Source organism: Lithobates pipiens, unplaced genomic scaffold (assembly GCF_037356315.1).
Source record: "Lithobates pipiens isolate NorthernLeopardFrog02 unplaced genomic scaffold, aLitPip1_a1.2 Scaffold_18, whole genome shotgun sequence".
Classification (NCBI taxonomy): domain Eukaryota; kingdom Metazoa; phylum Chordata; class Amphibia; order Anura; family Ranidae; genus Lithobates; species Lithobates pipiens.
The window spans coordinates 330,020,323-330,047,219 of record NW_027507758.1 but is presented as its reverse complement, the minus strand read 5'-3'; the positions used below and the strand labels follow the sequence as shown (position 1 = coordinate 330,047,219).

The following is a 26,897-nucleotide window of genomic DNA, read 5'->3' as shown; positions in this document are numbered from 1 at the left end:
TACCACACACTACCACCTCCTTTATAATGGCCATACATGCTTTGATAAATGATTGAATTCTATTCTGATCGACCTCTTCCAAAAGGAACACATTATAGTCTGCATCTCTTTTAAAGTAGATGTAAACCCACTGTTATTCATTATAAACCAATGGCATACTATTAGTTTATAAGTATATACGTGCCTCCTGCGTGTGTCCCCACCTTTGAAATGTCACCCCCTTCTGCAGTTGGAGCCCTGCAAAACTCCGGAATCGATGGGTAGGTCTATTTTCCGGTGCTCCGGTGGAGTCGTGACGTCACTAGACTCCCCTCCCACCTCTACACTCCCCTTGGCCAGGTGAAAGGACAAACCTCGTGCCTGGGAAGAGAAGCAGAGCGCGCTCCTGTCGGTAAATGTCTCAGAAGTAACGTGCATTCGCACAGTGATTGTCGGATGCAATATCTTATTGCAAGCGCTGTAGAGTGCGGTAGGCATTATTCAATAGAACACAGGCATAGCGTTTGAGCAGAGCTCTGCGCTCTGTCATAGGTGGAGGGAAGGGAGTCTGGGCGGTCTGTATCTAAATCGTGGAGACTCGTTCTCTCCCATGCTTGTGCATGAGATAAGGAAATTAAATGCCAGTCACAGCAGTGGGAAAAGTGGCTACACACATTTATCTGTGTGTTGGTTTTTATCTTACTGAAAAAAATATGAGAATAAATTGCTCAGAGCTGGATTAACTCTTTGTAACAAGACTGGGCACAGATGACTAGACATCCTCTACTGTACCAGGTAGAAGTCTTCATTATAAAAAAAAAACATTTGGGTTTACATCCACTTTAACCACCTGCTATAACCCTGGTATTTTTAAAAAAAGCAGGCGGTCTGCTTTCAAATAAAAGTGGTCTCTGCAGTGGATCCACCGCCGATCAAACGTCACTTCTCGGGCTTAAAAGGGGAAAAAAAAAATGTAAGTGTAAATGTGAGATCTGAGGCCTTTCTGACCCCAAATCTCACATTAAAGAGGTCCTGTCATGCTTGTTTTCTATTACAAGGGATGTTTACATTCCTTGCAATAGGAATAAACGTGATCCAAATTTTTTTTTTTGAAAGGGACAATGTAAAAATAAAAAGTAAAATAAATAAGAAAAAGTATACATTAAGCGCCCTATCCTGCCGTGCTCATGCACAGAAGCAAGCGCCTATGTAAATGGTATTTAAACCACATGTGAGGTATCGCCGCGATCGTTAGAGCGAGAGCAATCATTTTAGCAAAAGACCTCCTCCGTAACTCAAAACCGTAAACTGTAACCTGTAGAAATTTTTAAACTTCGCCTATGGAGATTTTTAAGTGTCAAAGTTTGTCGCCATTCCACGAGTGGGTACAAATTTGAAGCGTGACATGTTGGGTATCAATTTACTCGGCGTAACATTAGCTTTCATGATATAAAAAACACCCTTGACCTTGTTTTCTCACACCTATGCACTCCATGCAACCTCTCCAACTATCCTAACTCTCTCTGACTACCACCTTATTAGTTTCTCTCTCCCTCCAACTGCCTAACAGTTATCTGTAGAAACTTTCACCTCCTCAACCCTTCTCTTTTCTACTCTGCTACTGATCACTTCTATGACAAAATCTCACTTCTGTCCTGCCCCAACTTAGCCACTTCTGTCTACAGCGCTTCATTTTTTGCCTCCTTGGACACACTAGCCCCCCTCACTACACATAGAATCGGGCCACGTCCCCTACAACCTTGGCAAACAGATGCCACTAGAAGTCTAAAAAAACATAGCCCCGCACTTGAGTGCCTGTGGCATAAGACTAAGTCTCAGAAAGATTTCAACCACTATAAATCTGCTCTCGTCCTCCACTGCCTCCACCCACTAACTCACTGCCCAGGAGATCGCCAATCACTTCTAACATAAGATTGATGCAATTTGCGAGGAGGTCTCCACTGTTCAGCCTTCTCCACCTAACACCCCATGTAAACAGGTACAATCATTACTTCCCTCATTCAACTCCGCCACTATAGACGATGTTGCTAAACTTTTCTCTAACATCCTTACCACCTGCCCCCTGGACCCTGTTCCCTCACAATTGCTACCTTCACCCTCTGGCTCTATTCTACACTCCCTAACTCACATCTTCAATCTCTCCCTCTCTTCAGGGAGCTTCCCAAACTCTCTAAAACATGCATTTGTCACCCCCATTCTTAAAAAGCCCTCACTAGTCCCCACCAATCTTAACAACCTACGCCCCATCTCCTTGTTCCCCTTTTTTTATCCAAACTCCTTGAATGTCTGGTCTACAACCAACTGAGTGATCCCCTGGCCAAGAATAACCTTTTTGATGCCTTTCAGTCTGGATTCCGCCCTCAACACTCCGCGGAAAACTGCTCTCCTTAAAGCGGGGTTCCACCCTAAAGTGGAACCTCCGCTGATCAGAACCCTCCGGTGTCACAATTGGCACCTTTCAGGGGGGAGGGGGGTGGAGATACCTGTCAAAGACAGGTATTTACACCCACTTCCGGGCATAGACTGCCGTGGGAGTCTACGCCATTTCCTGTCCTGCCGCGCTGTTTGCTGGGACACACACGGGTCTCAGAGACAGCGTGGAGAATTCCTATTGCGCTGCGCGGCTCGTGCATGCGCAGTAGGGAACCGGGAAGTGAAGCTGATTCGCTTCACTTCCTGATTCCCTCACCTAGAATGGTGGCGGCAGCAGCCGAGGGCCAAGCGATCGATCGGCCTCGGCATCGCTGGACCCCGGGACAGGTGAGTGTCCATTTATTAAAAGTCAGCAGCTGTAGTATTTATAGCTGCTGGCTTTTAATATTTTTTTTTTTTGGTGGAATCCCACCTTTAAACTTACAAACAATCCGCTAACAGCTAAATCCAATGGACTCTATTCCATACTCCTACTCTTAGGCCTCTCTGCTGCCTTTGACACAGTGGACCACCCCCTCCTCTTAAAAAAAAAAAAACTCCACGCCTTTGGTCTCCATGACTGTACTCTTTGCTGGTTCTCATCCTATTTATCTAACCGCACCTTTAGTGTCACAACTCTACTGCCTCCTCTCCCTTTCCCTGTTGGGGTCCCCCAAGGTTCTGTTCTTGGACCTCTCCTATTCTCCATCTACACCTCCTCCCCGGGTCAGATAATAGCCTCCCATGGCTTCCAATACCATCTCTATGCTGACGACACCCAAATCTATCTCTCTACCCCTAAGCTCACTCCTTCATTCTCCTTACATATCATCAATTTACTATCAGATATATCAGTCTGGATGTTGCACCACTTCCTCAACTCAATCTATCCAAAACTGAGCTCATGATTTCCCCCCCACGTGCCTCTGCCCCTGATCCTTCTGTCAAAATCAATAGCACTACTATCAGCCCATCCCCTCATGCCAAGGTTATAGGTGTAACCCTGGACTCTGAGCTATCCTTTAGGCCCCACATCAAACACTGTCCAAATCTTCCGGTCTCAACCTCCACAACATATCCAAAATAAGCCCCTTCCTAACCAATGACATTACAAAGCTCCTAGTTCACTCCCTGGTCATCTCCCGCCTCAACTACTGCAGCTCTCTTCTCACCGGATTACCTTTACATAGGCTATCCCCCCTTCAGTCCATCATGAATGCTGCTGCCAGGCTCATCCACCTTACCAACCGCTCCATGTCTGCTACCCCTCTCCGTCAATCTCTCATCTGGCTTCCACTCACCCAACTAATTAAATTCAAAATTCTAATAACAACTTACAAAGCTATACACAACTCGGCCCCCAGCTACATCACCTAGTCTCAAAACACCAACCTACTCGTTCCCTTCCTTTCTCCCAAGACCTCCTGCTCTCTAGTTCCCTCATCACCTCCTCTCATACTCGCCTTTTCCAGAGCCTCTCCCATCCTCTACAACTCCCTACCCCAAACTGTCCAACTATCTCCTACTCTGCTTGCATTTAGATGATATCTGAAAACCCTTCTCTTCAGAAAAGCCTATACGGCCCCCACCTAACAACTGTAATTTAATTTTGTCCATCAGATCACCCCCCACAGTTATTACCTTGTGTATCTCTTGACCCTCCCTGCTAGATTGTAAGCTCTAATCAGCAGGGCAGTCTGATTCCTCCTGTATTGAATTGTATTGTAACTGTACTGTCTGCCCTCATATTGTAAACGCTGTGCAAACTGTTGGCGCTATATAAATCCTGTATAATAATAATAATCACATAGATCTGATATAAAAAATTATATATATTATACACACACATATAGCCACTTTTAGGTCTACCAACCACTATGTATAACAAGGGCCCTGCTTGATTACATATGGATTGAATATGATTGTTTAAAGACACAGTAGTCTGATTGCATCATGTATGGTGATCCTTGTACAAGAGATAAGCTGATCTTCGTGGCCCTTGTCCTCCCTTCCTATGCCTGTGCAGTGACAGCAGTCATCATACACCTCCTACGGGGAAATATGAGGGCTCCAGCACAGCCCTATCCGCCCTGTGATGTGACAGCTGTCAGTATACGTGTACTAATAATGGCCGGGCTGTGTATTGGAGAAGGTAGACGGGCTCTCACCGGTCGCTAGTTGAAGACAGAAGAGCTGGGGACACACAGGGACACTACACACATTACAATCTTCATGACAACGACCCACCACCAGCTGGCTGCCTCGGCATGGACAACTCACTGGGAATAACACACAACCCTATTGGTGGGAGAAGTTCACCGAGCCGGAGCGTGCAATACAAAAAGTCCCCCACCAATAGTAGAGCCGAGGAATGACAAACCCCTTCCTATTGGCTAAAGAACGTCACAGCCCTCTTTTATGATTGGTAAGAAGCGACGTCAAACTTGAGCTTTTTGCTTCCTGCAATCGCTGGCTACTTTCCAAGCGTAAGAACGCACAGCACGCCTTCCTGGTGGGTGACGTGGAGGAGAGGCGGGGCTTTACTTGGTCGTACTGTATCATAAGCGAACTTCTCTATCAAAGGTTGCGCGCGTGTTTCCATGTCCTATAGGTGGCGCTCGTATACCAGAATTCTGAATTACTGTAGAACGGAATTAGAATGTTAGTGTTGTCAGTAATATCGAGACGCCATCTAGCGGCGAACCGTGATTACAGCAGCATAGGTAGTAAGTAAAGTGTACAATAAACTGTATATAGATTTCTTTCACCTACAACTAGACCCTGTTCATTTCTACTGATACTTTGTAAACCTAAAAACACAATTCACATTAAAGAGGAACTGCATTCTGCTCACATCATTTGTAATAAAAACATCTTTGCCATTCTCAAGCTTCCCTCCAACCACTTTATATATTATTTTATATATGCTGTGGTTCTGTACTTGCCAAATATGCTGCAGAAATCTCCCTCCACTGAGTTTGGCTGCATCCATTTAACTGTGGGCAGCTGAAGCTGCTGCCTGTTCACTTCCTGGATTTACACAGACACACAGAGGCACGCATCCAGCTCTGCAGCTCTCGTTGGCCCTCTTATGACTCATCCCCCCTTCCCTTCCTGGCAAACTCCCAGGAGAGTGAGAGAGAGGGTTTTTAAACTTAAAGTATAAATAAAAGCAAAACATTTTCTTTCATTTTGGATAGAGCTGAGAGGGATTAGCTTGACAGTTTTTATTGATTTCTGCGTCCCCGTTAAGGAGTTTCAGCCTATTTGTCCTGCTTACCATTATTGTTGAAAGTGAAATAAATTCCTAAATTTTGGGTTCTAGAAAAGTAATAGAAGGAAAATATTCCAATTGGAACACAAGTTCTGGTGACCTGGGAGGCCCCAAGAGATTCTCTTAATTTGCATAGATTTTCTCTCCCTTCCTGTTTTGGCCATGGGGCAGGAAGTGAAGGGAAATCTCAATGGTTTTTCCAACGGAATTCCGCTCAAGCTTGGCTTGCATACACACGGTCAGAACTTTCGACCACCATGAACGCAGTGACATATAACACTACAACGAGCCGAGAAAATGAAGTTCAATGCTTCCGACCATGCGTCGAATTGTTACCAAGCATGCGTAGGAATTCTCTACGTTGGAATTTGTACAGACAATCAGAGTTTCCGATCGGAACAATTTCCAAACGAAAAATAGAGAACCTGCTCTCAATCTTTTGCTGGCTGGAATTCCACCAGGAAAGTTCAGATGGAGCATACACACGGTCGGAATTTCTGACCAAAAGCTCACTTTTTGATTTTTGCTGGCAGAATTTCTGATCGTGTGTATGGGGCTTGACTCTATCCAATATAAAAAAATAAAATAAAATCTTTGCCTATAGTTCTACTTTAACTAGTTGTCGACCAGCCACCATTGTTATACGACTTCAGGTTGGCTCTCCTGTACGAATCGCCATAGCTGTACGGTGGACTCTTTAAGAGCTATGGGGAGCGCGCCTGCAGTGTGGCGCCGGAGCCGATGCACACTCCTCAGAAAGCCAGAACGGGGACCTGTCAATGTAAACAGACAGATCCTCAGTCTGTCAAGGAAGTAGAGAGAGATCTGCCGTTCCTAGTAATCAGGAACAGCGATCTCTCAGTGTACTCCCAGTTAGTACACTCCCCCCACATTTGGAAACACCTCCCTAGGGAACACATTTAACCCCTTGATCACCCCTAATGTTTCCCCCTTCCCTACCAGTGACATTTATACAGTGATCAGAGGCTATTTTTATCTCTGATCGCTGTATAAATGTGACTGATCCCAAAAAAGTAACAAAAGTGCCCAATCTGTCCGTTGCAATGTCGCAGTCCTGATAAAAATCATGGATCACCGCCATTACTAGTAAAAAAATAAATAATAATAATAATAATAGAAATGCCATAAATCTATCCCACAGTTTGTAGACGCTATAACTTTTGCGTAAACCAAGCAATATACGCTCATTGTGATTTTTTTTACCAAAAAATATGTAATAGAATATATATTGGCCTAAACTGATGAAGACTTTTTTTTGGGGGGGGATATTTATTATAGCAAAAAGTAAAAAATATTGTGTTTTTTTCAACATTGTCTGTCTTTTTTTTCTTTGAAGTGCAAAAAATTAAAACCACAGAGGTGATCAAATACCACCAAAAAAAGCTCTATTTGTGGGAAAACAAGTACCTCAACTTTTTATGGGTATACCGTTGCACGACCGCGCAATTGTCAGTTAAAGTAATGCAGTGCCATATCGCAGAAATAATGGCCTGGTCATTAAAGGGGAAAATCTTCCAGTCCTTAAGTGGTTAACGTGGTTGCAAACTATTTTATTTTTTATTTTTTACCTACAGTTAAGCTTCTAATAAAGCTGCACCATTTAGAAGATATTCTAGCGAGCAGCAGCTTGTGACATCACTGGCGTGCTGTTCCTTCAGAGCTGAGTGCTGCGACCGAGACTTCCGTGTGCATGTGTCATCTGGCTTGGCCATTCAAGCTGCTGCAGCCCGTGAACCTGGAAAGTAAACAGGGTCAGTGTTGCCAACAGAGTTTCCATCTTTTCTTCAAGTCAAACCCAAACCTTTAGTGGCGCACAGCAATCTTTTTTTTTATAGTATGAACTATACATATATTTTGCAATTAAATAATATTTCTAATCAAATTAAGTTAATCACAAGAGTCCCCCTTTACATCAGAATCCACAGAGTTCCCCTTTTACATCTGAACTCAGAGTTCCCTTTCACTGTAAGGGCGGGCTTTGCAGACTCTGTGAGGGAGAACTCTGGGGACTTTAACATAAGGGATGCTCTGGGAACCCTGATTTAAGGGGGAACACTGAGAATTCTGATGTACGCAGAGGACTCTCATGTAAAGGGGTATACTGTGGCCTCTAGTGTAAAGGGGAACTCTGATGTAAGGGGTGCTCTGGGAACCCTGATTGTACTCACTCAGAGGCAGGAGAGAGAAGGGGAGAGACTTCAGTCACAGACAGGGATGGATGGTAAGCTCACTCACCCCTTGGCAGTCAGTATCCCTTATCCAGATGTTGCTGAGGCTACTGGAGTGTGGGCAGACACAGAGTTGTGGGGTCGGAGGAAAAGGAGCAGATCAAGCCCTTTCTCCTCTCCCATCTGTGTGGAGGGGTAATTGTTAGTGCTGGCTTTGGGTAGTGTGAAAGAGAGTATAACAGACACTCTCGGCTTACACAACGGCAGCCAGCAACCCTGCTGGGAAGCCATAGTCTGGTCTGAATAATGTATCCGGGTTTTATGTTATCTGAAACCCGAACGCATTATTCCAAACCTAAACCCTAGTTGCCAACCATCTGTATTTTTACAGTAAGGAGGCAGTAAAGAGAAAAGCCTGCCAGTAAAAATACATGCTCTCAACCAGTGACGCTCTTACATCAGAACTGCGCATGCCCAGTTCCCGGCCGAAACCGGCCGAGTTGAGGCCAAGAGTCTCAGATGATCTTTCTGACTCTAAAGCCTCATACACATGATCGGATTTTCGGCAGACAAAGCATCAGATTTTTGTCCGAAGGGCGTGTTCATGGATTTTGTCTTGCATACTAACAGCACACAATTGTCTGCCAACAAACACAAACATAGTGACGTGCTATTGAATTTCAGGACTTGAGTGCCACCCTTTGGGCACCTTCTGCTAATGCCATGTTTGGTGAGCATTGATTCCGAGCATGCGTGTTTGTACTTTGGACTTTTGTGTGATGGACTTGTGTACAGACGATAGGAAAATCTGACAACAGACTGTTGCCCACCGAAAATTTACTAGCCCGCCATCCAACATTTGTTGGCGGAAAGTTGGGCAACAATTGTCTGATGGAACGTACTAACGATCGGATTTTAGGCAAACAGTCTGTCATCTCACAATTCCCTGCTGAAAATCCCATCGTGTGTACGAGGCTTAAGACCCCATACACACTATCCAACTTTTGTTGTCTGATTTCTTTCAGATTTACCAAAACCATGTAGTGAAGGGGCCTGCCTGATTGCATACAAATTGAAACTCTTATGTCACGTACACACAATTGGAATTTCCAAAGGAAAATGTTCGCTGTGAGCTTGTAGTCGGAAAGTCTGACTGTGTGTATGCTCCATGGAACATTTGCTGTTGGAATTTCCGCCAACAAATGTTTGAGAGCAGGTCCTCAAATTTTCAAGTTTTGTTGTTGGAAAGTCCGATCGTGTGTACACGAGTCCGTCGCACAAAAGTTCACGCATGCTCTGAATCATGCAGAAGGCTATTGAACTTCTGTTTCCTTGCCTCATTGTACGTGTTGCATGTCACCACGTTCTTGACCTTCGTAATTTCCGACAGCATTTGTGTGACCGCATGTATGCAAGACAAATCCACAGTTTTGTTGTCAGAAAATCTGATCGTGTGTACAGGACATCAAGGTTTGACCTCATATTATATGGTTTTGGTAAATCTGAAGGAAAAAAATCTATAGAAAATTGTATAGTGTGTATCCAGCTTAAGTGCTGCTATTTGTACCCTTCCCCAGCACGCCTTATTTGACTTTGTCACAGGAGATGCCAGGAGGAGGAGGAGTGGACACAGCCTGCAGTGGAGGACAGACTTCAGCCTAGCAGAAGGTAAGACTAATGCCACGAACACATGATCAGACTTTCCGATGGGAAATGCTGGATGTGAGCTTGTTGGCTGAAAGTCCAACCATGTGTATGCTCCATCGAACATTTGTTGTCAGACTTTCCACCAACAAATGTTGGTTAGCAGGTTCTGAAATTTTCCACCAACAAAACTTTGTTGTTGGACTTTCCGATCGTGTGTACACAAGTCCACATGCACAAACATGCATGTTCGGAAGCAAGGACGATTCGGAAGCGCTTGTAAAACTAGCGTTCGTAAAAGAGATATCACATGACTATTGAAATTCCTTTTTATTGGCTTGCCGTACATCTTGTACGTCACTACATTCGTAATTGTTGGCCAACATTTGTGTGACTGTGTGTATGCAAAACAATTTAGAGCCAACAACCTTCAAACAAAATTCCACGTTTTTGTCTTGTCCGATCGTGTGTACGTGTGTACGGGGCATAAGCTGGTATGGTGTGACCAACATATAGTCATGTCGGTGGCTTGTCTTAGTGGGCAGGAGGAGGGGTGGCTCCTGTCTCATGTTGTTAGATTGTTTTTTGTGTGTGAGAACTACTCTGCTTCTGAAGGAAGTTTTCTGAGATCTCCCCCAATCCGGCTGATTTAAAGATGAAAAGTGCTATTGTATAGTGTGTATTTGTACAGTGTGTCTGTATACTGTATGATCATTATTTATTTGATTATGTATTTTGCTTGATGGTCTTAAAGCAGAGTTTCACCCAAAAGTGGTGAGAGAGGGCCCACACTGGCAGAAAAAGGCCTTAAGCCTGTTGGTGGTACCCTCCTAGAAGCTGAATATGCTACAATGAAATGTGTGCACCCATTCCCACTTTATTTAAACCACTAGTCTCTATGCATCATCCAGCCATCACATACATGGTACCAGGGGCATTACTAGGTCTGTAAGAGATCTGGGGCTAGAACCCATAGCAGCAGTCACCAACCTTTTTAAAGGCCCGAGGGGGAGGGCACGTGGGTGGTAAGCAATTTTTTGCAGGCAATGGCTGGTGTTGGCGCTTCAATCATCTTGGCACCATGGTTGATATGGTGTCAGGGTGACTGAAGTGCATTATTTCTATTGTTACAATGTAATATATAATGAAATGGTTCAACTCACCATAATGCAGAACCAGCAGGAGCCTTTGGCGTGTCACTTGCCACATCTCCTGCCACCAGGTGCAGCTTGTCACTTGCCACCGTCGCCTGGCACCAAATGTGGAGTCACTTGCCATTGTCAGCTGCCACTAGATGTGGATTGTCACATACCACTGTTGCCTGGCACCAGATGTGGATTGTCACTTTCCACCATCGCCTGCCACCTGATGTGAATTGTCACTTGCCATGTCACCTGCCACCATTTGCGGATTGTCACCTGTCACATCGCCTGGCACCAGATGCGTATCGTCACTTGCCACGTCGCCTTCCACCAGATGTGCATGATCACTTGCCGTGTCACCTGCCACTATTTACGGATTGTCACTTGCCATGCCAGCCAGTGCCACCAAATGTGCATTGTCACTGCATTGCTGGCAGGTTGTCAGCACTGGCCCCTGTAGCACAGAGGCAGGTGCAGCTGTCGGTTCTGAGTTAAGTCAGCAGGGCAGTGATGCGGAGCGGGCAGTGAGAGATGATGTCATCTCACTGTTCCCCGCCACACCTCCAACATGGAAGAGGCCTGGCTGTTAGGGTGGAAGAGCGTTGATGCAGGGCAGGATGTCTTCTCTGCTCGTCTGCGTGCGTCACCCCCTAGCAATGCCACTGCATGGTACATTCATGTGGTCAGCAGATCCATTCACCTACAGTAAAACTTGACTAGAAAACCATGAAAAGTTATGGAAAAGCTAGGAATGATTTGTTCACCACTGTGGAGATTGTGTGTCTGGTCTGTGCAAACAGACTTCCAAAATATTTGCTGAATATTTAAAATATGAATATATAGCCATAAAACACAGATTCAAAGCATAGCTGATGTCTAACAAAAAGCCAGCATCTTAATCGCCGTGGCTTACAAGATCACTGGAGCATGACAATGCTCTTGTTTCTTTTTTTATGTTTTTTTTTTTGTGACAATAATTAATCAACATCTAGTATTCTCCATCATTATAATGTTGTTGCAACAATACAAATGTATATGTGACCAGTGCTACATTATAACACAGCTACTTTTTTTAATTCTATAGCAGTTTTTGATTTTTTATAATCTACTTGTGTTACTTACAGTTTTGTGGTCCTTTGCTTATATATTCATTATTGTCAGCCACTGTTACATTTACCAGTACACAAAAGTTCCAGACAGTACTGATGGGTGACCATTTTATTCAAGCATCACAGCCATGAAGTACAATTTCTCAGGCATGGAGTGACATTTCTGAAGTGTTACTAGCAGTACCCTGGGACCTTTTTGCATGTTTGTTTTTAGAATAATTGCACCAATTGACCTGCAGGCACTTGTCGAGCAGCACTTCAACCTAATTAAAATCAAATACAGTATGTTTCAGATTAATTTGTTTTTAAACACCATGTTCTAACACCAGTGGCTTGCCAATTCCCTGGCAATGGCAAACATAGTAGACACCCTCTTTAAATATTGGCAAGCAACAGGTATGCAGAGCCAACCCTCCAAGTATTACATTGCCATCCCCAGAAAAAAACAAGACATTAATTCAACATTGCTTGAATAAACTTTTAATTGTTTTCCATTTATAGTATTTTTCCTTGAAAACTGGAAAACCCATTTCCCATTTATACCCATGTAGATCAAGCATTTGGACAGTGGCGCTGGTGCTCAATATTTGGGGGGCGGTAAACAAACCTGCAGGGCTGCTGCTCCTCACTCCAACTTGCTGAGGGAAGAGCCAAGGCAGTTGCTTCTTCTCCCAGCAAAACAGGAAGTAGGTCCTGAGACCTGATTGGCCAGGAGTCCTAAGACTCCCTGGCCAATCAGATTTCAGGACCCGCTTCCTGATTGGCCGGGAGGAGAATCAGGAAGACAAAAGTGAATATTAATTATAATATCGTGCCCGCCTCATTCAGTGTACAGTCACTCCTCCTCTCTGATCTGACACACCACGCCCCAACAGGGCACTGCCCAGTCTCCACTCCTGTCATTAAAACTCCACCGGTACTACAGCTGGCAGAGACACACACAGAGACAACTGACTGGCCCTGGCAGCAAATCCGTCCGTCCTTTGAGCCGAAATCTTGTGCAAGGGTGCAGCTAGCAACTCAGCAGGATCAATAAACAAGAAAAAACTGCTATTGATAAACCCTACTAGTGATGGCCGAACGGTTCGCCCGGCGGTCGTTTCGCGGCGAATTTCCGACTTTCGCCGTCCGCGGGTTCGAACGCCTTTTTCCGTCGTTCGCCCCGGCGGACTTACGTGTTTAATGTATACAAGAACTTTAACCTTTCGTGACACGTTTATCATGTGTTACAGGACAACCAATTGAGACATGACAGCTCATGGACACTTGGACATTCCCCCTAACCTATAAATACACCCGATCCGGTGGCCATTTTACATTCTTTCTTCTGTCACTGTAGGGAAAGGATCCTGTGTGGAGTAGGGACAGAGAAAACGCTAGCTATTTGGTACACAAAAGTTCTTTTCAGGACTGGTATAGGTGTTAGGTCAGCAGCCTGAGTTTCTTTTGTCAGTTTAGATAAAGGGACAGAGCGCTGTATGCTGCTATTTTAGGGACAGCTCAGCCAGATTAGTCTTTCTTCATCATCATCATCATCATCATCATTAGCTGTTACTATCAGGTCCACAAAAGAGCTGTTCCAGCTAATCGTTCCAGCCTACTCTTTTTTGCCAATTTGTATAGGGACAGGCAGGAAGCAGTGTGTCAGGCAGTGAGGATAATTTTAAAGACTTGCTGTTACTATTAGTTCCACAAAGGTTCTTTTCAGGACTGGTATCAGTGGTACGGTAATAGGCTTGTACACGTATAATATTCTTTCTTCCAAATATAGAAAGAATATTATACTTGACTGCTGCCCTTCTGCTGCAGTCTGCTAATCATTCACAACTCACTTGTTCCACAAAGCTCTTTATCAGGACTGGTAACTTGGTCTGTCTAGGGTGCTACGGTACATAGGCTTGGGTGCGGTACAGTCTGCTGTTCTGTAAGGACCGCTATCGGTCCACAATACATAGGGTTGCCGTGCACTACTGCTGACCGCTGCCCTATACTGCAGCAGTCCTTCATTGGTATAGGGACTGACGTACAGTCTGCTAATCACTAACACACAACCTGCTTGGTCCACAAAAGTTCTTATAAGGACTGGTAACTTGGTATAGGGTGCTACGGTACATAGGCCTGAGTGCGTTACAGTCTGCTGTTCTGTAAGGACCGCTATCGGTCCACAATACATAGGGTTGCCGTGCACTACTGCTGACCGCTGCCCTATACTGCAGCAGTCCTTCAGCGGTATAGGGACTGACGCACAGTCTGCTAAACACTAACACACAACCTGCTTGGTCCACAAAAGTTTTTATAAGGACTGGTAACTTGGTATAGGGTGCTACGGTACATAGGCCTGAGTGCAGTACAGTCTGCTGTTCTGTAAGGACCGCTATCGGTCCACAATACATAGGGTTGCCGTGCACTACTGCTGACCGCTGCCCTATACTGCAGCAGTCCTTCATTGGTATAGGGACTGACGTACAGTCTGCTAATCACTAACACACAACCTGCTTGGTCCACAAAAGTTCTTATAAGGACTGGTAACTTGGTATAGGGTGCTACGGTACATAGGCCTGAGTGCGTTACAGTCTGCTGTTCTGTAAGGACCGCTATCGGTCCACAATACATAGGGTTGACGTGCACCACTGCTGACCGCTGCCCTATACTGCAGCAGTCCTTCAGCGGTATAGGGACTGACGTACAGTCTGCTAAACACTAATACACAACCTGCTTGGTCCACAAAAGTTCTTATAAGGACTGGTAACTTGGTATAGGGTGCTACGGTACATAGGCTTGAGTGCGGTACAGTCTGCTGTTCTGTAAGGACCGCTATCGGTCCACAATAGATAGGGTTGACGTGCACCACTGCTGACCGCTGCCCTATACTGCAGCAGTCCTTCAGCGGTATAGGGACTGACGCACAGTCTGCTAAACACTAACACACAACCTGCTTGGTCCACAAAAGTTTTTATAAGGACTGGTAACTTGGTATAGGGTGCTACGGTACATAGGCCTGAGTGCGTTACAGTCTGCTGTTCTGTAAGGACCGCTATCGGTCCACAATACATAGGGTTGCCGTGCACTACTGCTGACCGCTGCCCTATACTGCAGCAGTCCTTCATTGGTATAGGGACTGACGTACAGTCTGCTAATCACTAACACACAACCTGCTTGGTCCACAAAAGTTCTTATAAGGACTGGTAACTTGGTATAGGGTGCTACGGTACATAGGCCTGAGTGCGTTACAGTCTGCTGTTCTGTAAGGACCGCTATCGGTCCACAATACATAGGGTTGCCGTGCACTACTGCTGACCGCTGCCCTATACTGCAGCAGTCCTTCAGCGGTATAGGGACTGACGCACAGTCTGCTAAACACTAACACACAACCTGCTTGGTCCACAAAAGTTCTTATAAGGACTGGTAACTTGGTATAGGGTGCTACGGTACATAGGCCTGAGTGCAGTACAGTCTGCTGTTCTGTAAGGACCGCTATCGGTCCACAATACATAGGGTTGCCGTGCACTACTGCTGACCGCTGCCCTATACTGCAGCAGTCCTTCATTGGTATAGGGACTGACGTACAGTCTGCTAATCACTAACACACAACCTGCTTGTTCCACAAAAGTTCTTATAAGGACTGGTAACTTGGTATAGGGTGCTACGGTACATAGGCTTGAGTGCGGTACAGTCTGCTGTTCTGTAAGGACCGCTATCGGTCCACAATAGATAGGGTTGACGTGCACCACTGCTGACCGCTGCCCTATACTGCAGCAGTCCTTCAGCGGTATAGGGACTGACGTACAGTCTGCTAAACACTAATACACAACCTGCTTGGTCCACAAAAGTTCTTATAAGGACTGGTAACTTGGTATAGGGTGCTACGGTACATAGGCTTGAGTGCGGTACAGTCTGCTGTTCTGTAAGGACCGCTATCGGTCCACAATAGATAGGGTTGACGTGCACCACTGCTGACCGCTGCCCTATACTGCAGCAGTCCTTCAGCGGTATAGGGACTGACGTACAGTCTGCTAAACACTAATACACAACCTGCTTGGTCCACAAAAGTTCTTATAAGGACTGGTAACTTGGTATAGGGTGCTACGGTACATAGGCTTGAGTGCGGTACAGTCTGCTGTTCTGTAAGGACCGCTATAGGTCCACAATAGATAGGGTTGACGTGCACCACTGCTGACCGCTCACCTATACTGCAGCAGTCCTTCAGCGGTATAGGGACTAAGAGTTTTGTCACAGGGTCATTTAAAAAATGACATGCAGAGGAAGAGGCAGGCCCTTCCGCAGGGGTGGTAGGGGTAGGGCAGGAGCAACAGGCTTGAGCCAAAGTGGGAAGTTGCAGAAGGTGCGTTCAATTACTTTAAAGGATGCACCAGACTTGGTTGAGTGGCTCGCTCAGCCTTACTCTTCTGCACCCTCCTCATCCTCTCGATCTGCACCCTCTTCTTCACTCTCTGCTATGTGCACCCCCAAAGACACTACCACCAACAACACGACCACCACCACCACCACCACATACCTTCCGCTTGAGTCACTGGAATTATTTTCCGATCCATATCAAGAGGACATTTCTGATGCGCAGCCACTCTTGGTATTGGATCAGGAAGAGGAGGTAGCAACAAGCGCTACTCAGCAGTCTGACGCCAGTACCCAGATCAGCCCAAGGAGGAGGTTGGTCCCCGGTGTTGCTGCCTACTCTACTTATAGCGGTGGGGAAGGTGACGTTGATGATGACGTGTCTAGTGATGTCACGTGGGTGCCCACAAGAGAGGAAGAGGAGGGGAGTTCAGAGGGAGATATGGACCAGCAGATAGGGAGGAGAAGCAGCAATGACTTACATTGCACAGCAGGGACAAAGCAGACTGCAAATGTATCAGGAGCGAGTCATCGACCATGTACGGTCACATCTGGCGCTCCCAGGACACCGGCACATGGCTCCGCAGTGTGGGCTTTTTTTAACGTGTCCGCTGCTGACAATAGCGTTGCCATCTGCAATCTTTGCAGTCAACGCGTTAGTCGCGGTAAGCCCAATACTCACCTAGGGACGACCGCCTTAAGAAGGCACATGAGCAGCCATCACCGAGCCCAGTGGGAGCAACGGAACACACAAAGCCACACTGCAGGCTCTCACCGTCCAGCCTCGTCTTCTACTTCTCCTTCTCCTCTCTCCTCACAATTGTCCTCCACTCCACCTTCCATCACGCCAAGCTCACATTTTTCTGCAAAAAGGCAGGCTTCCGTGGGCCTAATGTTTGAGCGTAAAAAAATGATGACGCCGGATAACCCTCTTGCCCAACGGTTGGCGGCTGGCTTGTCAGAACTCATAGCCCGCCAACTACTGCCATATAAACTGGTGGACTCGGAGGCCTTTCGCAAATTTGTGGCCATTGGAACACCACAATGGAAGGTCCCAGGAAGGAAGTATTTCTCAGAGAAGGGCATCCCAGAGCTATATGGCCATGTTCAGCGGCAAGTGAATGTATCTCTGGCACACAGTGTCGGTGCCAAGATACATCTGACCACAGACACGTGGTCTAGCAAACACGGGCAGGGAAGGTATATCAGTTTTACTGCCCACTGGGTGAACCTTCTGACGGCCGTCAAGCATGTAACCCGTGGCACCCGTGTAGATTTGGTTTTACCGCCACGGATTGCATGCAGGCCTGACTCTTCTTCTCCTCCTCCTACTCCATCCTCCTCCCTCTCCTCCTCAGCTGCCTCCTCCTTTTCCGCTGCTAGCGTCTCTTCCACTGCACCGCCCAAGCTCCCCAGAACCTATTCCACATGCCAGGTGAGACGTTGCCATGCCGTGCTGCGTCTGTTGTGCCTGGAAGCAAAGAGCCACACTGGCCCGGCACTCCTTTCAGCTTTGCGTTCACAGGCAGATGAGTGGCTAACACCGCTCAATTTGACAGTTGGTAAAGTGGTGTGTGACAACGGTGCCAATCTGCTTAGCGCATTGAAACAGGGCAAAATCACGCACGTGCCGTGCATGGCACACGTCTTAAACTTGGTCGTGCAGCGATTCCTTGTCAAATACCCTGGGGTCCAGGACATCTTGCGGCAGGCAAGGAAAATCTCGGCCCATTTCAGAAGATCTTACACGGCCATGGCTCGCCTTGCTGACATTCAGCGGCGACACCATCTGCCGGTCAGACGTCTTATTTGCGATTGCCCGACGCGATGGAACTCAACCTTCTATATGCTTGATAGGCTGCTCCAGCAGAAACGTGCAGTTAACGTCTACCTGTATGAACTCTGCGAAAGAAACGGTTCTGGGGAGCTGGGTTTTTTTTCACCGCGCCAGTGGCTGCTCATGCGCGACACATGCAGACTTCTGCGGCCATTTGAGGAGATCACCAAACTGGTCAGTCGCAGCCATGGCGCCATCAGTGACATGGTACCTTATGCCTTCTTTCTGGAGCGTGCATTGCGTCGTGTCATTGATCAGGCTGTGGAGGAGCAGGAGCGGGAAGATGAGGAAGTCGCAATGCTGGATGAATTCCCAGGGGGGGCTACTCTATCTGAGACAAGTCAACAACAGGAGTCTGATGAGGAGTCAGAGGAGGATGGTGCCGGGGCGGATGAGCAGGAGCAAGAAGAGCATGCTTTAAACCTTTCTGGGATCCCTGTTGTGCGAGGATGGGGAGAGGAGAATGAAGAGGACGACATTATCCTGGATGATGAGCAGGAGCCAGGCCACCACACCGCTTCCACTTTAGTGCAAATGGGGGCCTTCATGCTCCAGTGTTTTAATAGGGACCCCCGTATAAAAAGCATGAGGGTCAAGGACCAGTACTGGGTGGCAACGTACTTAGACCCCCGGTACAAACACAAAATGGCGGAAATGTTACCGCCGTCGCAGAGGGCTGTCAGAATGCAGCACTTCCAGGCCTTGCTTCGAGAAATGCTGCATTCTGCTTTTGCGTGCGCTGGCAGAGGAGCAATTCCCACTCCCAGAGAAGGATTTGCGGGTACCAATCCAACAGCGCCTGCAAGAAGAGGCCGGTTTGAAGATGTGTTGGTGACTTCGGATATGAGGTCATTCTTTCAGCCGACCCATCGACAGGTGTCATCCGGATCCAGCATCAGGGAACGCCTAGACCGTCAGGTGTCCGACTACATTGGGTTAACGGCCGATGTGGACGCTCTGAGGAGTGATGAACCCCTAGACTACTGGGTGGGCAGGCTTGACCTCTGGCCAGAGCTTGCCCAATTTGCAATCGAACTGTTGGCTTGCCCCTCATCCAGTGTCCTGTCCGAAAGGACGTTCAGCGCAGCAGGGGGGATTGTGACCGATAAGCGTACTCGCCTAGCTCACCACAGTGTTAACTACCTCACATTTCTAAAAATGAATGAGGCATGGATCTCGGAGGAATTCAACACATGTGATCAGTAGACCATGTATATGTCTATAAACAATTTTTGGAATCAAGCACACAGACCTTCTTAATTCATTTGGCTCACTTCCCTGACCCAAAAAAGCACACCGTACTATATGCCCCTACCCTCCTCTTTGAAGAGGTTGAGCGGTGTCATATTTCTACTGGGGCTGCTTATTATGAGGGGTTCCCACCATCCCTGTGCTGTGCTGACTTCCTCCTGGGTGTTCTTATTATGAGGGGCTCCCACCATCCCTGTGCTGTGCTGACTTCCTCCTGGGGGTTCTTATTATGAGGGGATCACACCATCCCTGTGCTGTGCTGACTTCCTCCTGGGGCTGCTTACGGTGCTGCTGTCAGCGCTGTATGTCACGGAGCTGCTGTCAGCGCTGTATGTCACGGAGCTGCTGTCAGCGCTGTATGTCACGGAGCTGCTGTCAGCGCTGTATGTCACGGAGCTGCTGTCAGCGCTGTATGTCACGGAGCTGCTGTCAGCGCTGTATGTCACGGAGCTGCTGTCAGCGCTGTATGTCACGGAGCTGCTGTCAGCGCTGTATGTCACGGAGCTGCTGTCAGCGCTGTATGTCACGGAGCTGCTGTCAGCGCTGTATGTCACGGAGCTGCTGTCAGCGCTGTATGTCACGGAGCTGCTGTCAGCGCTGTATGTCACGGAGCTGCTGTCAGCGCTGTATGTCACGGAGGTGCTGTCAGCGCTGTATGTCACGGAGCTGCTGTCAGCGCTGTATGTCACGGTGCTGCTGTCAGCGCTGTATGTCACGGAGCTGCTGTCAGCGCTGTATGTCACGGAGCTGCTGTCAGTGCTGTATGTCACGGAGCTGCTGTCAGCGCTGTATGTCACGGAGCTGCTGTCAGCGCTGTATGTCACGGAGCTGCTGTCAGCGCTGTATGTCACGGTGCTGCTGTCAGCGCTGTATGTCACGGAGCTGCTGTCAGCGCTGTATGTCACGGAGCTGCTGTCAGCGCTGTATGTCACGGAGCTGCTGTCAGCGCTGTATGTCACGGAGCTGCTGTCAGCGCTGTATGTCACGGAGCTGCTGTCAGCGCTGTATGTCACGGTGCTGATGTCAGCGCTGTATGTCACGGAGCTGCTGTCAGCGCTGTATGTCACGGAGCTGCTGTCAGCGCTGTATGTCACGGAGCTGCTGTCAGCGCTGTATGTCACGGAGCTGCTGTCAGCGCTGTATGTCACGGAGCTGCTGTCAGCGCTGTATGTCACGGAGCTGCTGTCAGCGCTGTATGTCACGGAGCTGCTGTCAGCGCTGTATGTCACGGAGCTGCTGTCAGCGCTGTATGTCACGGAGCTGCTGTCAGCGCTGTATGTCACGGAGCTGCTGTCAGCGCTGTATGTCACGGAGCTGCTGTCAGCGCTGTATGTCACGGAGCTGCTGTCAGCGCTGTATGTCACGGTGCTGCTGTCAGCGCTGTATGTCACGGAGCTGCTGTCAGCGCTGTATGTCACGGAGCTGCTGTCAGTGCTGTATGTCACGGAGCTGCTGTCAGCGCTGTATGTCACGGAGCTGCTGTCAGCGCTGTATGTCACGGAGCTGCTGTCAGCGCTGTATGTCACGGTGCTGCTGTCAGCGCTGTATGTCACGGAGCTGCTGTCAGCGCTGTATGTCACGGAGCTGCTGTCAGCGCTGTATGTCACGGAGCTGCTGTCAGCGCTGTATGTCACGGAGCTGCTGTCAGCGCTGTATGTCACGGAGCTGCTGTCAGCGCTGTATGTCACGGTGCTGATGTCAGCGCTGTATGTCACGGAGCTGCTGTCAGCGCTGTATGTCACGGAGCTGCTGTCAGCGCTGTATGTCACGGAGCTGCTGTCAGCGCTGTATGTCACGGAGCTGCTGTCAGCGCTGTATGTCACGGAGCTGCTGTCAGCGCTGTATGTCACGGAGCTGCTGTCAGCGCTGTATGTCACGGAGCTGCTGTCAGCGCTGTATGTCACGGTGCTGCTGTCAGCGCTGTATGTCACGGAGCTGCTGTCAGCGCTGTATGTCACGGAGCTGCTGTCAGCGCTGTATGTCACGGAGCTGCTGTCAGCGCTGTATGTCACGGAGCTGCTGTCAGCGCTGTATGTCACGGAGCTGCTGTCAGCGCTGTATGTCACGGAGCTGCTGTCAGCGCTGTATGTCACGGAGCTGCTGTCAGCGCTGTATGTCACGGTGCTGCTGTCAGCGCTGTATGTCACGGAGCTGCTGTCAGCGCTGTATGTCACGGAGCTGCTGTCAGTGCTGTATGTCACGGAGCTGCTGTCAGCGCTGTATGTCACGGAGCTGCTGTCAGCGCTGTATGTCACGGAGCTGCTGTCAGCGCTGTATGTCACGGTGCTGCTGTCAGCGCTGTATGTCACGGAGCTGCTGTCAGCGCTGTATGTCACGGAGCTGCTGTCAGCGCTGTATGTCACGGAGCTGCTGTCAGCGCTGTATGTCACGGAGCTGCTGTCAGCGCTGTATGTCACGGAGCTGCTGTCAGCGCTGTATGTCACGGTGCTGCTGTCAGCGCTGTATGTCACGGAGCTGCTGTCAGCGCTGTATGTCACGGAGCTGCTGTCAGTGCTGTATGTCACGGAGCTGCTGTCAGCGCTGTATGTCACGGAGCTGCTGTCAGCGCTGTATGTCACGGAGCTGCTGTCAGCGCTGTATGTCACGGTGCTGCTGTCAGCGCTGTATGTCACGGAGCTGCTGTCAGCGCTGTATGTCACGGAGCTGCTGTCAGCGCTGTATGTCACGGAGCTGCTGTCAGCGCTGTATGTCACGGAGCTGCTGTCAGCGCTGTATGTCACGGAGCTGCTGTCAGCGCTGTATGTCACGGTGCTGATGTCAGTGCTCTGTATTACGGTGCTGCTGTCAGTGCTCTGTATCTCCTGCACCCTCTTGTTTGCCTACCCTGGTCCCTGACCTTCCCTCTCCTCCATTGCCTTCATTAGCTCCATAGTCCTGAATTGTCAGAACAATTTCCCAAATAAAAAAAAAATGCTTGTAGTTATCGATCCCAAATTCACCTCATACATGTATTATGCTATTGTCCAGGTGGTGGGACTACGTGCTACCCCCTAATAATTACCCCGTGGCCGCAAATTCGACCTAAAGGTTTGCGAAATTCGCCTCCCATTGAAGTCAATGGAGCCCGCGGCGAACGGTCGTTTTCGCGAACGTTTGTGTCCGTTCGCGTTTCGCGTTCGCGAAACGTCCCGTCGGAAGTTCGTCCATCACTAAACCCTACCCCTAAGCAGCAGCGCAAACCGTTATACAACGCCTCACAGAATATCTATATACAAAAAAGCCGCGTTAATACGTGTAAATAAATGATTTAAAATACTGACTCAAATTAATCAAAATCACCCACACCTTAATAGTGTTAAAAATAAATAATTAATAAGTAAAAACCCAAATTTCATACAGTGTGATATGAAAATATATGTTAATTTCTGCAAATTAATACCCAATATCATAAACCATAATCCATAGTGATAGAAAAATTAAATCAACATAAAAAACATCATGTTCATAAATTGCTTGTAAATAATTGAATAAATAAATTTGTGAAAGAGTATTGTGAATTTTTTTTTTAATATATTCTGAACAAGTCTGACCGACTTATAATTCATATAAAGTGTCCAACCTGAGAAGTGTCAGCAGAGTCTCTGTGGTAAATTTAACATACACCCTTTCGGAAACAGTGCTGTGAAATGTAGCAAGTACCACCACCAATCCACTCTTGGCCGCTTACCAGAACTCTAGGTCCCTATTATATGGGACCCAGAAGCGCGATAATCATTGCCCAAGTTGTCACACAAAATGGCAGAAAATACGATCACTCCACTTGCCGCCGTGGGCTATCAGGCAACAGTAAGCCCTTATGAAATATATAAAAGAAAAAGGAATGCTTCGCATAGCATAAAAACCTTTTATAGTTTTATTAAAAAAGCATACACTCTCATTATCCGGATTTCACAATGGCCATAAAATATACAAGAGCCGTCCGGCCCACAACTACCGCCCGTAGCTTCCGGGACTGGCGTAGCATGCGGTGACGTCAGAACATCGCTCCTCCCTACGCGTTTTGTCACTCTAAAGACATAGTCACTAGAACTACAGATGGCAGAGACACACAGAGACAACTGCCCAGCCCTGCCAACAAATCTCATCCATCCTTTGAGCCAAAATCTTGTGCAAGGGTGCAGCTAGCACCTCAGTAGGATCTCTCCTTCTAGGACGGGGCTTCAATGGTGGAGGCGGAGTGAATTCCAGTTTGTTGTCTGTGTGCAGCCAAATGACTGCTGAGCTGAGGATGCGCTGGCTGAGCTGTAAGAGACAGAGCCTTGCTATGTGTGTTACATGGGCTTGGGGGGGTGCATGTGACTGGGGGGTACATGTGACCGGGGGTGTGCATGTGACTGGATTGGTGTGCATGTGACTGAGGGGTGTACGCATGTGACTGGATGGGTACATGTAACTGGGGGGGTGCATGTGACTGGGGGGTGTGCATGTGACTGGGGGAATGTGCATGTGACTGGGTGGAGGTACATGTGATTTGGGGGATGTGCATCTGACTGGGTGGGGGTACATGTGACTGGGGGGTGTGAATGTAACTGGGGGGGTGTACATGTGACTGGGGGTACATATGACTGGGGGGTTTGTGCATGTGACTGTGTGGGGGTACATGTGACTCGGGGGTGTGCATCTGACTGGGCGGGGGTACATGTGACAGGATTAACCCCTTAGATTCCACAGTGAGTATAACAAGCATTCTTTACTGCAGGGGTGGCCAACCAGTGGCCCGGGGGCCACATGTGGCCCGCGGAGCCCTTTGATGTGGCCCGCGACCTCCTGCTCTGGAATGGTGGGTTAGCAAGCCCAGATCGCAGGCTGCCGACCCGTCATACCACAGCATCGGTGTTGTAAATGAAGCTGGTGGTAGAGGAAGAAAATGGCTGCAGAGCAGAGCCCCATAACCCGATGCTTCCTGTACAGCGCCGGCTTTTGCCACAGGCAGAGTCTATGGCAAAGTTCAGTTAACCCACAGCACTACCCTGCACCCGCAGTGTGGGTAATCATCAGTGTGAAAGCAGTTTAGGCACTTATCACAAGATTGGCCCCACCCAATCGGACCCTCAATTCACCTCTACCGACTCCGTTTACTCCCGTCTGCCTCCAATCCGGTCCTAAAAATCTGATAAAAAAATGGAAGGGAGTTCGCCCCCTTCCATCTGGGTGGATCAGATCGGAGGGCCTATACCCCCTGTACACACAGTCAGAGATTTCGACAACCAAATCCGTCGGATTTTGTCCGAAACTGTTGCATACACAAGGTCGGACTAGGTTGTCGAAAAATCCGATCATTCAGAACGTGATGACGTAATTTCGTTACGATGGGACTACATTCAGGCTAGTAGCCAATAGCTTTGATGTAGGAATTTGATCTGAGCATGCGTGGCATTTGGTCCGATCAAAATTCTCTACATATGATCGGAGTATGTCCGATCGAACCAGTTGGTCGGGAAATATTTCCAACATGTTGGAAAATTGGGTCCGACGGATATTCCGACGGAATCAGTCCGATGCATACCACACACAGTCGGATTATCCGACGACACGGTCTGATAGGACACATTCCGACGGATTCTCCGACCGTGTGTACAAGGGCATAGAGTAGCCGTGACCTGTCATCCGCCCGCTCCACTCATTGTAGCCCGTGACTGGTTACCAAGTTGCTTAAGTGGCCCTCGTTCTTAAAAAGGTTGGGCACCCCTGCTTTACTGCATACACAGTCTGATTTTACTGTTGTGGGTTTAGTAACACTTTAACCTAAATATGTCCACTGAGGTCTAATGATGTGTTGGTGCTTTTATATCACAGCGAATAACTTTGCCTGCAGCAGAAGAGTGAGTGGAATCCATAATTAAAGTTCATAATCATGATGAAACCAGGATGAGTGAACAGAAATGGTTTTCAACAAGATTTGCATACCTTTCAGCAAAGTCACACAATTTTCTAATAGGATTCAGTTTGGAAAATGTGGGAATCTTGGGTAAAAGTTGTGTGAATTTTGGATGAAAATGTTTGATCTAGACCGCTTTGTATTATTTTACATACAGGCCAGAAGTCCAATTTTATTTATTTTTTTAGTACTTGAAAACTCAATTTGCATTCAAAGCTTTTACAGTTACAAACAGAGCATACATCATTCTGTCAGCTTTACTGGAGTTACTCTTTGTACAGGCATTTGTGAAACATAACAATAAGCAGATGCCATATTAAATATTCTCATAAAGTCCTTCTGTTAAATTCTAGAACCGCTAACCATGTATCAATAACATGTTCAGCTTTATGATTCGTTTTCTTTTCCTTTGTGATATAGGATTTCTTTTTGGCTATAATAAATAGATTGCTATAAACTTTTAAGCACTTAGCTAGAGAATTTCATGAAAGCAATTTAAAGCAAGTAACCTGTTTGTGACATGCACAAATTAATATTCAATTGTATCAACCTCACCAGTCAGACATATCACTGAAAGGTGCTATAATTCAGAAGCTTACACAGGTCATTTTGAAATTACCCCAAAGTAGCCTAAACCTAACTCCAAGGGTGTCCATTCTCACTGCAGACATTTTACACCCACGTTGAACAAGTAAAAATAGAGAAATCTCCTCTTTTGATCTTTGTTTGCAAATGTATTGCATTTGTTGGCTGGATTTCTTGCCATCTGCACCATTTATAATCAATAGGTAGATCTAAGGAAAGTTTGCTTTATAAATCAAGTAAGCCTGTGATAGGAGAATGGGTTGCCTGATGTAGCACCCTGGAGTTTAGGCAGGGTTGCTCCCCAAAATGTACTTGCCAGGAATAATCATCTTGGTTAATTGTTAGAGATCAATTGATTTCTCCCCGAGTCTGACCTTGTTGCACTTTTCTACCACTAGGTGGTCGGGTACTTGGTGGTACTAGATATGAGAAGGACATGCAGGGTTAGATTACGGGTATGTGCGGTGTCTCAGCCAATAGGCAGGGTTTTTCTTGGATCCCTTGGCCTGCCGGGTGGAGTCAGGTGATCTGTGTTCTATGCCACCTGGATGGCTGTCTGGGTGGACGTGTGCTGTACTGTCCGGGCTGCTAGGCCAGAGATTGGGCCTATTTCAGGCACTTCTGGCTGCTAGGCTGTCTGAAGGCCTATCCAGAAGCAATAAAGCAGGGCAAAGTTGGGATTGCAGCTTGCAATACAACCAGAAGTGATGGTACTGCCTGTTGTGGTTAGAGGTAGAGAGGAAGCTGTCCCCCTTAAGGGACCAATCACCTTATTACCAGGGACCACAGTGAGTAGCTGAAGCAAGTACCGGAACAGTATTATCACCAACCGGGGTATCAAGCCAGGGGCCTGGCCAGCAGAGGTGACACTTGCAGAGCAGCCTTGTGTGTCAAGCCAGGGACCAAGCAGGCCAGTGGCGTAAAGCTTGAGAAGTATCTTCAGTGCCAAGCTAGGGACCCAGTAGAGAAGCGGGGGTGATGCGCGAGGTAGATACTACCATGAGGATTGAAGGAGCTCAGTGCGCTGAAGAACTACAAGAAGTGATTGTAGTGGAAGTGAAAGAACTGTTAAGCTTTGTGTTAGGAACTGTTAAAGACTATTACTAAAGGAGACAGCATTCCTACACATGCAGATGTGGTGTCTTGCTGGATGCCTTTCCCTGAATGGCTCTCCTCCTGTTGAAGTCTCGGAGTCTGTCAAT

At 47.5% G+C, this 26,897-nt stretch overlaps 1 protein-coding gene across 2 annotated transcripts in view; it reads right to left on the bottom strand.

Moving 5' to 3' along the window:
* The window catches only part of IBTK (inhibitor of Bruton tyrosine kinase), a 132,958-nt gene extending 128,212 nt beyond the window's left edge, over positions 1 to 4,746 (bottom strand). The window contains exon 1 of one of the 2 annotated variants that reach the window (XM_077487330.1): positions 4,581 to 4,746. The gene's annotated coding sequence lies outside the window, so the exon portion shown is untranslated. The remainder of the gene's footprint in view (positions 1 to 4,580) is intronic. The other variant, XM_077487331.1, reaches the window with a different exon arrangement.
* Positions 4,747 to 26,897: the final 22,151 nt, after the last annotated feature.